The 14,158-nt window shown below is 46.3% G+C and overlaps 8 non-coding genes and 1 pseudogene across 8 annotated transcripts; all 9 read left to right on the forward strand.

Annotated features, from left to right (window-relative positions):
* Positions 1-1,371: 1,371 nt before the first annotated feature.
* Positions 1,372-1,562, forward strand: LOC142281719 (U2 spliceosomal RNA). The gene has a single exon (XR_012743759.1). It is a non-coding gene; the product is annotated as a U2 spliceosomal RNA (small nuclear RNA).
* Positions 1,563-2,950: 1,388 nt separating this feature from the next.
* LOC142281720 (U2 spliceosomal RNA) lies at positions 2,951-3,141 on the forward strand. Its single transcript, XR_012743760.1, has one exon. It is a non-coding gene; the product is annotated as a U2 spliceosomal RNA (small nuclear RNA).
* Positions 3,142-4,528: 1,387 nt separating this feature from the next.
* LOC142281721 (U2 spliceosomal RNA) lies at positions 4,529-4,719 on the forward strand. The gene has a single exon (XR_012743761.1). It is a non-coding gene; the product is annotated as a U2 spliceosomal RNA (small nuclear RNA).
* Positions 4,720-6,106: 1,387 nt separating this feature from the next.
* On the forward strand, positions 6,107-6,297 carry LOC142281722 (U2 spliceosomal RNA). The gene has a single exon (XR_012743762.1). It is a non-coding gene; the product is annotated as a U2 spliceosomal RNA (small nuclear RNA).
* A 1,382-nt stretch (positions 6,298-7,679) lies between these two features.
* On the forward strand, positions 7,680-7,870 carry LOC142281723 (U2 spliceosomal RNA). The gene has a single exon (XR_012743763.1). It is a non-coding gene; the product is annotated as a U2 spliceosomal RNA (small nuclear RNA).
* A 1,387-nt stretch (positions 7,871-9,257) lies between these two features.
* LOC142281724 (U2 spliceosomal RNA) lies at positions 9,258-9,448 on the forward strand. Its single transcript, XR_012743764.1, has one exon. It is a non-coding gene; the product is annotated as a U2 spliceosomal RNA (small nuclear RNA).
* Positions 9,449-10,835: 1,387 nt separating this feature from the next.
* On the forward strand, positions 10,836-11,026 carry LOC142281726 (U2 spliceosomal RNA). Its single transcript, XR_012743766.1, has one exon. It is a non-coding gene; the product is annotated as a U2 spliceosomal RNA (small nuclear RNA).
* Positions 11,027-12,417: 1,391 nt separating this feature from the next.
* LOC142281727 (U2 spliceosomal RNA) lies at positions 12,418-12,608 on the forward strand. The gene has a single exon (XR_012743767.1). It is a non-coding gene; the product is annotated as a U2 spliceosomal RNA (small nuclear RNA).
* A 1,388-nt stretch (positions 12,609-13,996) lies between these two features.
* Positions 13,997-14,158, forward strand: LOC142281728 (U2 spliceosomal RNA; annotated as a pseudogene; the record flags this gene model as incomplete).

Consider the following 14,158-nt stretch of genomic DNA (forward strand, 5'->3'; position numbering starts at 1 on the left):
AAAGCAGAACTCAATTCACCTGATTCATATTAGCCCGATTTAATGAATTGGAAGAAAGCATACGTCTTCATATGCACCTCAATTTGGCCCATTCACTTTTCACACTTCCTCCTTTTGTTTTTTATCTTTCACACTTTTGACTTTCTTTATTCATCCAAATAGCAAACTCATCACCACTCAACCTGACCAACTCGGCTATGTCCCCGTGCTGCAGTTCTCTGTCTTATCTAGATCATTTGCAATTGAATGGAATAGATCCCTTTTGGACAAAGTGGATTCACCTGCTGCTGCAGTGACCACAGGTGTGATAACATCTAGAATTGGCATCTGGTGCGATCTCTCCGCTTCCACTCCAAAGAAAGTTACCTGTTTATTCCTATCATGCATTGGTTTTTGGGGTTTTCTTTGAGTAATGATGATCTCTTTAGTAGTCTGTTGGCGCCCTCTCCTGGAGGAATAGTTTGCTTGCTCTTGGACATTCTAAAAGAGAGGTCATGATAGACATTGAGCTTCTGAGCTCAATTGGGGACAGTCATGGGTGATGAATGTTTGCAACCTACTGCGAAGCCTCATACCGCAATATAAGGAACGTCAAATACTAAGAAAGGGCGGCCTATGAAAGAATTACTACTTTCAATAAGTACACTTAAACGGCTAATTGGGAATAGAAAAACTGTAAAAAGCCCTCTGAGAAAGCCCCCCTCTAACCTTTGATAGTAAGCTTTTCTGTAGTCTGCCTGTTGATGTATTTTCCGTTTGAACTGTGCACAACATGAAGAGACGGAACACTGGCGGCTTGTCACAATGCCCCCCGATGACATCACAATAGCGCTGCTGCCTAGAAAACAAGCTGCGCAGAAGAAGTTGTTCTTTGGGTGGGAGGGTGGGCTAGTGGAAGGAGGGGGCAATCTCTTTTTTTCCCGGGTGGTAGGGGGATGACAGGAGAAGGGAAGCGGGTGGTGAGAAAGGTACAGAGGGCAGGGTTTGGGGGCTGGGAAGGAAAGGGAAAAGATTAGGGTTTGGGGATGATGAAAGGGCTTTCTACGGGTAAGGATGGCAAAGGGTGGCAGTGACGGAAAGTCAGGCAACCTGTCCTGTCCGTCTTTTTGTATCGTGAATTGGAAAGACTGCAAGGGGGAGGGGAGTTGCTTGCGCCCTAAAGGAGGAGTTATTCAGATTCATTGCAGTGGGCGGCGGCTGCAAAACGCACCATTCTTCTTGTTTTGGCTCTGCAAAGCAGCCTTTTCAAGGGTTGGCTTGGGTGACAAAATGTCTTGTGTAGGCGTGGGTTTGTCTCCCTCTCGCTCTCTCTCCCTAAGATGTGTCCGGCATAGGCCAGGGTGCCACTCGAGGCCCAAACCAATTCTGGTTATCGCTTCTCGGCCTTTTGGCTAAGATCAAGTGTAGTATCTGTTCTTATCAGTTTAATATCTGATACGTCCCCTATCTGGGGACCATATATTAAATGGATTTTTAGAACAGGGAGATGGAAAAAGAGCTTGCTCTGTCCACTCCACGCATTGACCTGGTATTGCAGTACCTCCAGGAACGGTGCACCCCTTCTTAACCCAGTTTCCAAAAGCAGAACTCAATTCACCTGATTCATATTAGCCCGATTTAATGAATTGGAAGAAAGCATACGTCTTCATATGCACCTCAATTTGGCCCATTCACTTTTCACACTTCCTCCTTTTGTTTTTTATCTTTCACACTTTTGACTTTCTTTATTCATCCAAATAGCAAACTCATCACCACTCAACCTGACCAACTCGGCTATGTCCCCGTGCTGCAGTTCTCTGTCTTATCTAGATCATTTGCAATTGAATGGAATAGATCCCTTTTGGACAAAGTGGATTCACCTGCTGCTGCAGTGACCACAGGTGTGATAACATCTAGAATTGGCATCTGGTGCGATCTCTCCGCTTCCACTCCAAAGAAAGTTACCTGTTTATTCCTATCATGCATTGGTTTTTGGGGTTTTCTTTGAGTAATGATGATCTCTTTAGTAGTCTGTTGGCGCCCTCTCCTGGAGGAATAGTTTGCTTGCTCTTGGACATTCTAAAAGAGAGGTCATGATAGACATTGAGCTTCTGAGCTCAATTGGGGACAGTCATGGGTGATGAATGTTTGCAACCTACTGCGAAGCCTCATACCGCAATATAAGGAACGTCAAATACTAAGAAAGGGCGGCCTATGAAAGAATTACTACTTTCAATAAGTACACTTAAACGGCTAATTGGGAATAGAAAAACTGTAAAAAAGCCCTCTGAGAAAGCCCCCCTCTAACCTTTGATAGTAAGCTTTTCTGTAGTCTGCCTGTTGATGTATTTTCCGTTTGAACTGTGCACAACATGAAGAGACGGAACACTGGCGGCTTGTCACAATGCCCCCCGATGACATCACAATAGCGCTGCTGCCTAGAAAACAAGCTGCGCAGAAGAAGTTGTTCTTTGGGTGGGAGGGTGGGCTAGTGGAAGGAGGGGGCAATCTCTTTTTTTCCCGGGTGGTAGGGGGATGACAGGAGAAGGGAAGCGGGTGGTGAGAAAGGTACAGAGGGCAGGGTTTGGGGGCTGGGAAGGAAAGGGAAAAGATTAGGGTTTGGGGATGATGAAAGGGCTTTCTACGGGTAAGGATGGCAAAGGGTGGCAGTGACGGAAAGTCAGGCAACCTGTCCTGTCCGTCTTTTTGTATCGTGAATTGGAAAGACTGCAAGGGGGAGGGGAGTTGCTTGCGCCCTAAAGGAGGAGTTATTCAGATTCATTGCAGTGGGCGGCGGCTGCAAAACGCACCATTCTTCTTGTTTTGGCTCTGCAAAGCAGCCTTTTCAAGGGTTGGCTTGGGTGACAAAATGTCTTGTGTAGGCGTGGGTTTGTCTCCCTCTCGCTCTCTCTCCCTAAGATGTGTCCGGCATAGGCCAGGGTGCCACTCGAGGCCCAAACCAATTCTGGTTATCGCTTCTCGGCCTTTTGGCTAAGATCAAGTGTAGTATCTGTTCTTATCAGTTTAATATCTGATACGTCCCCTATCTGGGGACCATATATTAAATGGATTTTTAGAACAGGGAGATGGAAAAAGAGCTTGCTCTGTCCACTCCACGCATTGACCTGGTATTGCAGTACCTCCAGGAACGGTGCACCCCTTCTTAACCCAGTTTCCAAAAGCAGAACTCAATTCACCTGATTCATATTAGCCCGATTTAATGAATTGGAAGAAAGCATACGTCTTCATATGCACCTCAATTTGGCCCATTCACTTTTCACACTTCCTCCTTTTGTTTTTTATCTTTCACACTTTTGACTTTCTTTATTCATCCAAATAGCAAACTCATCACCACTCAACCTGACCAACTCGGCTATGTCCCCGTGCTGCAGTTCTCTGTCTTATCTAGATCATTTGCAATTGAATGGAATAGATCCCTTTTGGACAAAGTGGATTCACCTGCTGCTGCAGTGACCACAGGTGTGATAACATCTAGAATTGGCATCTGGTGCGATCTCTCCGCTTCCACTCCAAAGAAAGTTACCTGTTTATTCCTATCATGCATTGGTTTTTGGGGTTTTCTTTGAGTAATGATGATCTCTTTAGTAGTCTGTTGGCGCCCTCTCCTGGAGGAATAGTTTGCTTGCTCTTGGACATTCTAAAAGAGAGGTCATGATAGACATTGAGCTTCTGAGCTCAATTGGGGACAGTCATGGGTGATGAATGTTTGCAACCTACTGCGAAGCCTCATACCGCAATATAAGGAACGTCAAATACTAAGAAAGGGCGGCCTATGAAAGAATTACTACTTTCAATAAGTACACTTAAACGGCTAATTGGGAATAGAAAAACTGTAAAAAGCCCTCTGAGAAAGCCCCCCTCTAACCTTTGATAGTAAGCTTTTCTGTAGTCTGCCTGTTGATGTATTTTCCGTTTGAACTGTGCACAACATGAAGAGACGGAACACTGGCGGCTTGTCACAATGCCCCCCGATGACATCACAATAGCGCTGCTGCCTAGAAAACAAGCTGCGCAGAAGAAGTTGTTCTTTGGGTGGGAGGGTGGGCTAGTGGAAGGAGGGGGCAATCTCTTTTTTTCCCGGGTGGTAGGGGGATGACAGGAGAAGGGAAGCGGGTGGTGAGAAAGGTACAGAGGGCAGGGTTTGGGGGCTGGGAAGGAAAGGGAAAAGATTAGGGTTTGGGGATGATGAAAGGGCTTTCTACGGGTAAGGATGGCAAAGGGTGGCAGTGACGGAAAGTCAGGCAACCTGTCCTGTCCGTCTTTTTGTATCGTGAATTGGAAAGACTGCAAGGGGGAGGGGAGTTGCTTGCGCCCTAAAGGAGGAGTTATTCAGATTCATTGCAGTGGGCGGCGGCTGCAAAACGCACCATTCTTCTTGTTTTGGCTCTGCAAAGCAGCCTTTTCAAGGGTTGGCTTGGGTGACAAAATGTCTTGTGTAGGCGTGGGTTTGTCTCCCTCTCGCTCTCTCTCCCTAAGATGTGTCCGGCATAGGCCAGGGTGCCACTCGAGGCCCAAACCAATTCTGGTTATCGCTTCTCGGCCTTTTGGCTAAGATCAAGTGTAGTATCTGTTCTTATCAGTTTAATATCTGATACGTCCCCTATCTGGGGACCATATATTAAATGGATTTTTAGAACAGGGAGATGGAAAAAGAGCTTGCTCTGTCCACTCCACGCATTGACCTGGTATTGCAGTACCTCCAGGAACGGTGCACCCCTTCTTAACCCAGTTTCCAAAAGCAGAACTCAATTCACCTGATTCATATTAGCCCGATTTAATGAATTGGAAGAAAGCATACGTCTTCATATGCACCTCAATTTGGCCCATTCACTTTTCACACTTCCTCCTTTTGTTTTTTATCTTTCACACTTTTGACTTTCTTTATTCATCCAAATAGCAAACTCATCACCACTCAACCTGACCAACTCGGCTATGTCCCCGTGCTGCAGTTCTCTGTCTTATCTAGATCATTTGCAATTGAATGGAATAGATCCCTTTTGGACAAAGTGGATTCACCTGCTGCTGCAGTGACCACAGGTGTGATAACATCTAGAATTGGCATCTGGTGCGATCTCTCCGCTTCCACTCCAAAGAAAGTTACCTGTTTATTCCTATCATGCATTGGTTTTTGGGGTTTTCTTTGAGTAATGATGATCTCTTTAGTAGTCTGTTGGCGCCCTCTCCTGGAGGAATAGTTTGCTTGCTCTTGGACATTCTAAAAGAGAGGTCATGATAGACATTGAGCTTCTGAGCTCAATTGGGGACAGTCATGGGTGATGAATGTTTGCAACCTACTGCGAAGCCTCATACCGCAATATAAGGAACGTCAAATACTAAGAAAGGGCGGCCTATGAAAGAATTACTACTTTCAATAAGTACACTTAAACGGCTAATTGGGAATAGAAAAACTGTAAAAAGCCCTCTGAGAAAGCCCCCCTCTAACCTTTGATAGTAAGCTTTTCTGTAGTCTGCCTGTTGATGTATTTTCCGTTTGAACTGTGCACAACATGAAGAGACGGAACACTGGCGGCTTGTCACAATGCCCCCCGATGACATCACAATAGCGCTGCTGCCTAGAAAACAAGCTGCGCAGAAGAAGTTGTTCTTTGGGTGGGAGGGTGGGCTAGTGGAAGGAGGGGGCAATCTCTTTTTTTCCCGGGTGGTAGGGGGATGACAGGAGAAGGGAAGCGGGTGGTGAGAAAGGTACAGAGGGCAGGGTTTGGGGGCTGGGAAGGAAAGGGAAAAGATTAGGGTTTGGGGATGATGAAAGGGCTTTCTACGGGTAAGGATGGCAAAGGGTGGCAGTGACGGAAAGTCAGGCAACCTGTCCTGTCCGTCTTTTTGTATCGTGAATTGGAAAGACTGCAAGGGGGAGGGGAGTTGCTTGCGCCCTAAAGGAGGAGTTATTCAGATTCATTGCAGTGGGCGGCGGCTGCAAAACGCACCATTCTTCTTGTTTTGGCTCTGCAAAGCAGCCTTTTCAAGGGTTGGCTTGGGTGACAAAATGTCTTGTGTAGGCGTGGGTTTGTCTCCCTCTCGCTCTCTCTCCCTAAGATGTGTCCGGCATAGGCCAGGGTGCCACTCGAGGCCCAAACCAATTCTGGTTATCGCTTCTCGGCCTTTTGGCTAAGATCAAGTGTAGTATCTGTTCTTATCAGTTTAATATCTGATACGTCCCCTATCTGGGGACCATATATTAAATGGATTTTTAGAACAGGGAGATGGAAAAAGAGCTTGCTCTGTCCACTCCACGCATTGACCTGGTATTGCAGTACCTCCAGGAACGGTGCACCCCTTCTTAACCCAGTTTCCAAAAGCAGAACTCAATTCACCTGATTCATATTAGCCCGATTTAATGAATTGGAAGAAAGCATACGTCTTCATATGCACCTCAATTTGGCCCATTCACTTTTCACACTTCCTCCTTTTGTTTTTTATCTTTCACACTTTTGACTTTCTTTATTCATCCAAATAGCAAACTCATCACCACTCAACCTGACCAACTCGGCTATGTCCCCGTGCTGCAGTTCTCTGTCTTATCTAGATCATTTGCAATTGAATGGAATAGATCCCTTTTGGACAAAGTGGATTCACCTGCTGCTGCAGTGACCACAGGTGTGATAACATCTAGAATTGGCATCTGGTGCGATCTCTCCGCTTCCACTCCAAAGAAAGTTACCTGTTTATTCCTATCATGCATTGGTTTTTGGGGTTTTCTTTGAGTAATGATGATCTCTTTAGTAGTCTGTTGGCGCCCTCTCCTGGAGGAATAGTTTGCTTGCTCTTGGACATTCTAAAAGAGAGGTCATGATAGACATTGAGCTTCTGAGCTCAATTGGGGACAGTCATGGGTGATGAATGTTTGCAACCTACTGCGAAGCCTCATACCGCAATATAAGGAACGTCAAATACTAAGAAAGGGCGGCCTATGAAAGAATTACTACTTTCAATAAGTACACTTAAACGGCTAATTGGGAATAGAAAAACTGTAAAAAGCCCTCTGAGAAAGCCCCCCTCTAACCTTTGATAGTAAGCTTTTCTGTAGTCTGCCTGTTGATGTATTTTCCGTTTGAACTGTGCACAACATGAAGAGACGGAACACTGGCGGCTTGTCACAATGCCCCCCGATGACAATAGCGCTGCTGCCTAGAAAACAAGCTGCGCAGAAGAAGTTGTTCTTTGGGTGGGAGGGTGGGCTAGTGGAAGGAGGGGGCAATCTCTTTTTTTCCCGGGTGGTAGGGGGATGACAGGAGAAGGGAAGCGGGTGGTGAGAAAGGTACAGAGGGCAGGGTTTGGGGGCTGGGAAGGAAAGGGAAAAGATTAGGGTTTGGGGATGATGAAAGGGCTTTCTACGGGTAAGGATGGCAAAGGGTGGCAGTGACGGAAAGTCAGGCAACCTGTCCTGTCCGTCTTTTTGTATCGTGAATTGGAAAGACTGCAAGGGGGAGGGGAGTTGCTTGCGCCCTAAAGGAGGAGTTATTCAGATTCATTGCAGTGGGCGGCGGCTGCAAAACGCACCATTCTTCTTGTTTTGGCTCTGCAAAGCAGCCTTTTCAAGGGTTGGCTTGGGTGACAAAATGTCTTGTGTAGGCGTGGGTTTGTCTCCCTCTCGCTCTCTCTCCCTAAGATGTGTCCGGCATAGGCCAGGGTGCCACTCGAGGCCCAAACCAATTCTGGTTATCGCTTCTCGGCCTTTTGGCTAAGATCAAGTGTAGTATCTGTTCTTATCAGTTTAATATCTGATACGTCCCCTATCTGGGGACCATATATTAAATGGATTTTTAGAACAGGGAGATGGAAAAAGAGCTTGCTCTGTCCACTCCACGCATTGACCTGGTATTGCAGTACCTCCAGGAACGGTGCACCCCTTCTTAACCCAGTTTCCAAAAGCAGAACTCAATTCACCTGATTCATATTAGCCCGATTTAATGAATTGGAAGAAAGCATACGTCTTCATATGCACCTCAATTTGGCCCATTCACTTTTCACACTTCCTCCTTTTGTTTTTTATCTTTCACACTTTTGACTTTCTTTATTCATCCAAATAGCAAACTCATCACCACTCAACCTGACCAACTCGGCTATGTCCCCGTGCTGCAGTTCTCTGTCTTATCTAGATCATTTGCAATTGAATGGAATAGATCCCTTTTGGACAAAGTGGATTCACCTGCTGCTGCAGTGACCACAGGTGTGATAACATCTAGAATTGGCATCTGGTGCGATCTCTCCGCTTCCACTCCAAAGAAAGTTACCTGTTTATTCCTATCATGCATTGGTTTTTGGGGTTTTCTTTGAGTAATGATGATCTCTTTAGTAGTCTGTTGGCGCCCTCTCCTGGAGGAATAGTTTGCTTGCTCTTGGACATTCTAAAAGAGAGGTCATGATAGACATTGAGCTTCTGAGCTCAATTGGGGAAAGTCATGGGTGATGAATGTTTGCAACCTACTGCGAAGCCTCATACCGCAATATAAGGAACGTCAAATACTAAGAAAGGGCGGCCTATGAAAGAATTACTACTTTCAATAAGTACACTTAAACGGCTAATTGGGAATAGAAAAACTGTAAAAAGCCCTCTGAGAAAGCCCCCCTCTAACCTTTGATAGTAAGCTATTCTGTAGTCTGCCTGTTGATGTATTTTCCGTTTGAACTGTGCACAACATGAAGAGACGGAACACTGGCGGCTTGTCACAATGCCCCCCGATGACATCACAATAGCGCTGCTGCCTAGAAAACAAGCTGCGCAGAAGAAGTTGTTCTTTGGGTGGGAGGGTGGGCTAGTGGAAGGAGGGGGCAATCTCTTTTTTTCCCGGGTGGTAGGGGGATGACAGGAGAAGGGAAGCGGGTGGTGAGAAAGGTACAGAGGGCAGGGTTTGGGGGCTGGGAAGGAAAGGGAAAAGATTAGGGTTTGGGGATGATGAAAGGGCTTTCTACGGGTAAGGATGGCAAAGGGTGGCAGTGACGGAAAGTCAGGCAACCTGTCCTGTCCGTCTTTTTGTATCGTGAATTGGAAAGACTGCAAGGGGGAGGGGAGTTGCTTGCGCCCTAAAGGAGGAGTTATTCAGATTCATTGCAGTGGGCGGCGGCTGCAAAACGCACCATTCTTCTTGTTTTGGCTCTGCAAAGCAGCCTTTTCAAGGGTTGGCTTGGGTGACAAAATGTCTTGTGTAGGCGTGGGTTTGTCTCCCTCTCGCTCTCTCTCCCTAAGATGTGTCCGGCATAGGCCAGGGTGCCACTCGAGGCCCAAACCAATTCTGGTTATCGCTTCTCGGCCTTTTGGCTAAGATCAAGTGTAGTATCTGTTCTTATCAGTTTAATATCTGATACGTCCCCTATCTGGGGACCATATATTAAATGGATTTTTAGAACAGGGAGATGGAAAAAGAGCTTGCTCTGTCCACTCCACGCATTGACCTGGTATTGCAGTACCTCCAGGAACGGTGCACCCCTTCTTAACCCAGTTTCCAAAAGCAGAACTCAATTCACCTGATTCATATTAGCCCGATTTAATGAATTGGAAGAAAGCATACGTCTTCATATGCACCTCAATTTGGCCCATTCACTTTTCACACTTCCTCCTTTTGTTTTTTATCTTTCACACTTTTGACTTTCTTTATTCATCCAAATAGCAAACTCATCACCACTCAACCTGACCAACTCGGCTATGTCCCCGTGCTGCAGTTCTCTGTCTTATCTAGATCATTTGCAATTGAATGGAATAGATCCCTTTTGGACAAAGTGGATTCACCTGCTGCTGCAGTGACCACAGGTGTGATAACATCTAGAATTGGCATCTGGTGCGATCTCTCCGCTTCCACTCCAAAGAAAGTTACCTGTTTATTCCTATCATGCATTGGTTTTTGGGGTTTTCTTTGAGTAATGATGATCTCTTTAGTAGTCTGTTGGCGCCCTCTCCTGGAGGAATAGTTTGCTTGCTCTTGGACATTCTAAAAGAGAGGTCATGATAGACATTGAGCTTCTGAGCTCAATTGGGGAAAGTCATGGGTGATGAATGTTTGCAACCTACTGCGAAGCCTCATACCGCAATATAAGGAACGTCAAATACTAAGAAAGGGCGGCCTATGAAAGAATTACTACTTTCAATAAGTACACTTAAACGGCTAATTGGGAATAGAAAAACTGTAAAAAGCCCTCTGAGAAAGCCCCCCTCTAACCTTTGATAGTAAGCTTTTCTGTAGTCTGCCTGTTGATGTATTTTCCGTTTGAACTGTGCACAACATGAAGAGACGGAACACTGGCGGCTTGTCACAATGCCCCCCGATGACATCACAATAGCGCTGCTGCCTAGAAAACAAGCTGCGCAGAAGAAGTTGTTCTTTGGGTGGGAGGGTGGGCTAGTGGAAGGAGGGGGCAATCTCTTTTTTTCCCGGGTGGTAGGGGGATGACAGGAGAAGGGAAGCGGGTGGTGAGAAAGGTACAGAGGGCAGGGTTTGGGGGCTGGGAAGGAAAGGGAAAAGATTAGGGTTTGGGGATGATGAAAGGGCTTTCTACGGGTAAGGATGGCAAAGGGTGGCAGTGACGGAAAGTCAGGCAACCTGTCCTGTCCGTCTTTTTGTATCGTGAATTGGAAAGACTGCAAGGGGGAGGGGAGTTGCTTGCGCCCTAAAGGAGGAGTTATTCAGATTCATTGCAGTGGGCGGCGGCTGCAAAACGCACCATTCTTCTTGTTTTGGCTCTGCAAAGCAGCCTTTTCAAGGGTTGGCTTGGGTGACAAAATGTCTTGTGTAGGCGTGGGTTTGTCTCCCTCTCGCTCTCTCTCCCTAAGATGTGTCCGGCATAGGCCAGGGTGCCACTCGAGGCCCAAACCAATTCTGGTTATCGCTTCTCGGCCTTTTGGCTAAGATCAAGTGTAGTATCTGTTCTTATCAGTTTAATATCTGATACGTCCCCTATCTGGGGACCATATATTAAATGGATTTTTAGAACAGGGAGATGGAAAAAGAGCTTGCTCTGTCCACTCCACGCATTGACCTGGTATTGCAGTACCTCCAGGAACGGTGCACCCCTTCTTAACCCAGTTTCCAAAAGCAGAACTCAATTCACCTGATTCATATTAGCCCGATTTAATGAATTGGAAGAAAGCATACGTCTTCATATGCACCTCAATTTGGCCCATTCACTTTTCACACTTCCTCCTTTTGTTTTTTATCTTTCACACTTTTGACTTTCTTTATTCATCCAAATAGCAAACTCATCACCACTCAACCTGACCAACTCGGCTATGTCCCCGTGCTGCAGTTCTCTGTCTTATCTAGATCATTTGCAATTGAATGGAATAGATCCCTTTTGGACAAAGTGGATTCACCTGCTGCTGCAGTGACCACAGGTGTGATAACATCTAGAATTGGCATCTGGTGCGATCTCTCCGCTTCCACTCCAAAGAAAGTTACCTGTTTATTCCTATCATGCATTGGTTTTTGGGGTTTTCTTTGAGTAATGATGATCTCTTTAGTAGTCTGTTGGCGCCCTCTCCTGGAGGAATAGTTTGCTTGCTCTTGGACATTCTAAAAGAGAGGTCATGATAGACATTGAGCTTCTGAGCTCAATTGGGGAAAGTCATGGGTGATGAATGTTTGCAACCTACTGCGAAGCCTCATACCGCAATATAAGGAACGTCAAATACTAAGAAAGGGCGGCCTATGAAAGAATTACTACTTTCAATAAGTACACTTAAACGGCTAATTGGGAATAGAAAAACTGTAAAAAGCCCTCTGAGAAAGCCCCCCTCTAACCTTTGATAGTAAGCTTTTCTGTAGTCTGCCTGTTGATGTATTTTCCGTTTGAACTAACTGTGCACAACATGAAGAGACGGAACACTGGCGGCTTGTCACAATGCCCCCCGATGACATCACAATAGCGCTGCTGCCTAGAAAACAAGCTGCGCAGAAGAAGTTGTTCTTTGGGTGGGAGGGTGGGCTAGTGGAAGGAGGGGGCAATCTCTTTTTTTCCCGGGTGGTAGGGGGATGACAGGAGAAGGGAAGCGGGTGGTGAGAAAGGTACAGAGGGCAGGGTTTGGGGGCTGGGAAGGAAAGGGAAAAGATTAGGGTTTGGGGATGATGAAAGGGCTTTCTACGGGTAAGGATGGCAAAGGGTGGCAGTGACGGAAAGTCAGGCAACCTGTCCTGTCCGTCTTTTTGTATCGTGAATTGGAAAGACTGCAAGGGGGAGGGGAGTTGCTTGCGCCCTAAAGGAGGAGTTATTCAGATTCATTGCAGTGGGCGGCGGCTGCAAAACGCACCATTCTTCTTGTTTTGGCTCTGCAAAGCAGCCTTTTCAAGGGTTGGCTTGGGTGACAAAATGTCTTGTGTAGGCGTGGGTTTGTCTCCCTCTCGCTCTCTCTCCCTAAGATGTGTCCGGCATAGGCCAGGGTGCCACTCGAGGCCCAAACCAATTCTGGTTATCGCTTCTCGGCCTTTTGGCTAAGATCAAGTGTAGTATCTGTTCTTATCAGTTTAATATCTGATACGTCCCCTATCTGGGGACCATATATTAAATGGATTTTTAGAACAGGGAGATGGAAAAAGAGCTTGCTCTGTCCACTCCACGCATTGACCTGGTATTGCAGTACCTCCAGGAACGGTGCACCCCTTCTTAACCCAGTTTCCAAAAGCAGAACTCAATTCACCTGATTCATATTAGCCCGATTTAATGAATTGGAAGAAAGCATACGTCTTCATATGCACCTCAATTTGGCCCATTCACTTTTCACACTTCCTCCTTTTGTTTTTTATCTTTCACACTTTTGACTTTCTTTATTCATCCAAATAGCAAACTCATCACCACTCAACCTGACCAACTCGGCTATGTCCCCGTGCTGCAGTTCTCTGTCTTATCTAGATCATTTGCAATTGAATGGAATAGATCCCTTTTGGACAAAGTGGATTCACCTGCTGCTGCAGTGACCACAGGTGTGATAACATCTAGAATTGGCATCTGGTGCGATCTCTCCGCTTCCACTCCAAAGAAAGTTACCTGTTTATTCCTATCATGCATTGGTTTTTGGGGTTTTCTTTGAGTAATGATGATCTCTTTAGTAGTCTGTTGGCGCCCTCTCCTGGAGGAATAGTTTGCTTGCTCTTGGACATTCTAAAAGAGAGGTCATGATAGACATTGAGCTTCTGAGCTCAATTGGGGAAAGTCATGGGTGATGAATGTTTGCAACCTACTGCGAAGCCTCATACCGCAATATAAGGAACGTCAAATACTAAGAAAGGGCGGCCTATGAAAGAATTACTACTTTCAATAAGTACACTTAAACGGCTAATTGGGAATAGAAAAACTGTAAAAAGCCCTCTGAGAAAGCCCCCCTCTAACCTTTGATAGTAAGCTTTTCTGTAGTCTGCCTGTTGATGTATTTTCCGTTTGAACTGTGCACAACATGAAGAGACGGAACACTGGCGGCTTGTCACAATGCCCCCCGATGACATCACAATAGCGCTGCTGCCTAGAAAACAAGCTGCGCAGAAGAAGTTGTTCTTTGGGTGGGAGGGTGGGCTAGTGGAAGGAGGGGGGCAATCTCTTTTTTTCCCGGGTGGTAGGGGGATGACAGGAGAAGGGAAGCGGGTGGTGAGAAAGGTACAGAGGGCAGGGTTTGGGGGCTGGGAAGGAAAGGGAAAAGATTAGGGTTTGGGGATGATGAAAGGGCTTTCTACGGGTAAGGATGGCAAAGGGTGGCAGTGACGGAAAGTCAGGCAACCTGTCCTGTCCGTCTTTTTGTATCGTGAATTGGAAAGACTGCAAGGGGGAGGGGAGTTGCTTGCGCCCTAAAGGAGGAGTTATTCAGATTCATTGCAGTGGGCGGCGGCTGCAAAACGCACCATTCTTCTTGTTTTGGCTCTGCAAAGCAGCCTTTTCAAGGGTTGGCTTGGGTGACAAAATGTCTTGTGTAGGCGTGGGTTTGTCTCCCTCTCGCTCTCTCTCCCTAAGATGTGTCCGGCATAGGCCAGGGTGCCACTCGAGGCCCAAACCAATTCTGGTTATCGCTTCTCGGCCTTTTGGCTAAGATCAAGTGTAGTATCTGTTCTTATCAGTTTAATATCTGATACGTCCCCTATCTGGGGACCATATATTAAATGGATTTTTAGAACAGGGAGATGGAAAAAGAGCTTGCTCTGTCCACTCCACGCATTGACCTGGTATT

Source organism: Anomaloglossus baeobatrachus, unplaced genomic scaffold (genome assembly GCF_048569485.1).
Source record: "Anomaloglossus baeobatrachus isolate aAnoBae1 unplaced genomic scaffold, aAnoBae1.hap1 Scaffold_4812, whole genome shotgun sequence".
Taxonomy (NCBI): domain Eukaryota; kingdom Metazoa; phylum Chordata; class Amphibia; order Anura; family Aromobatidae; genus Anomaloglossus; species Anomaloglossus baeobatrachus.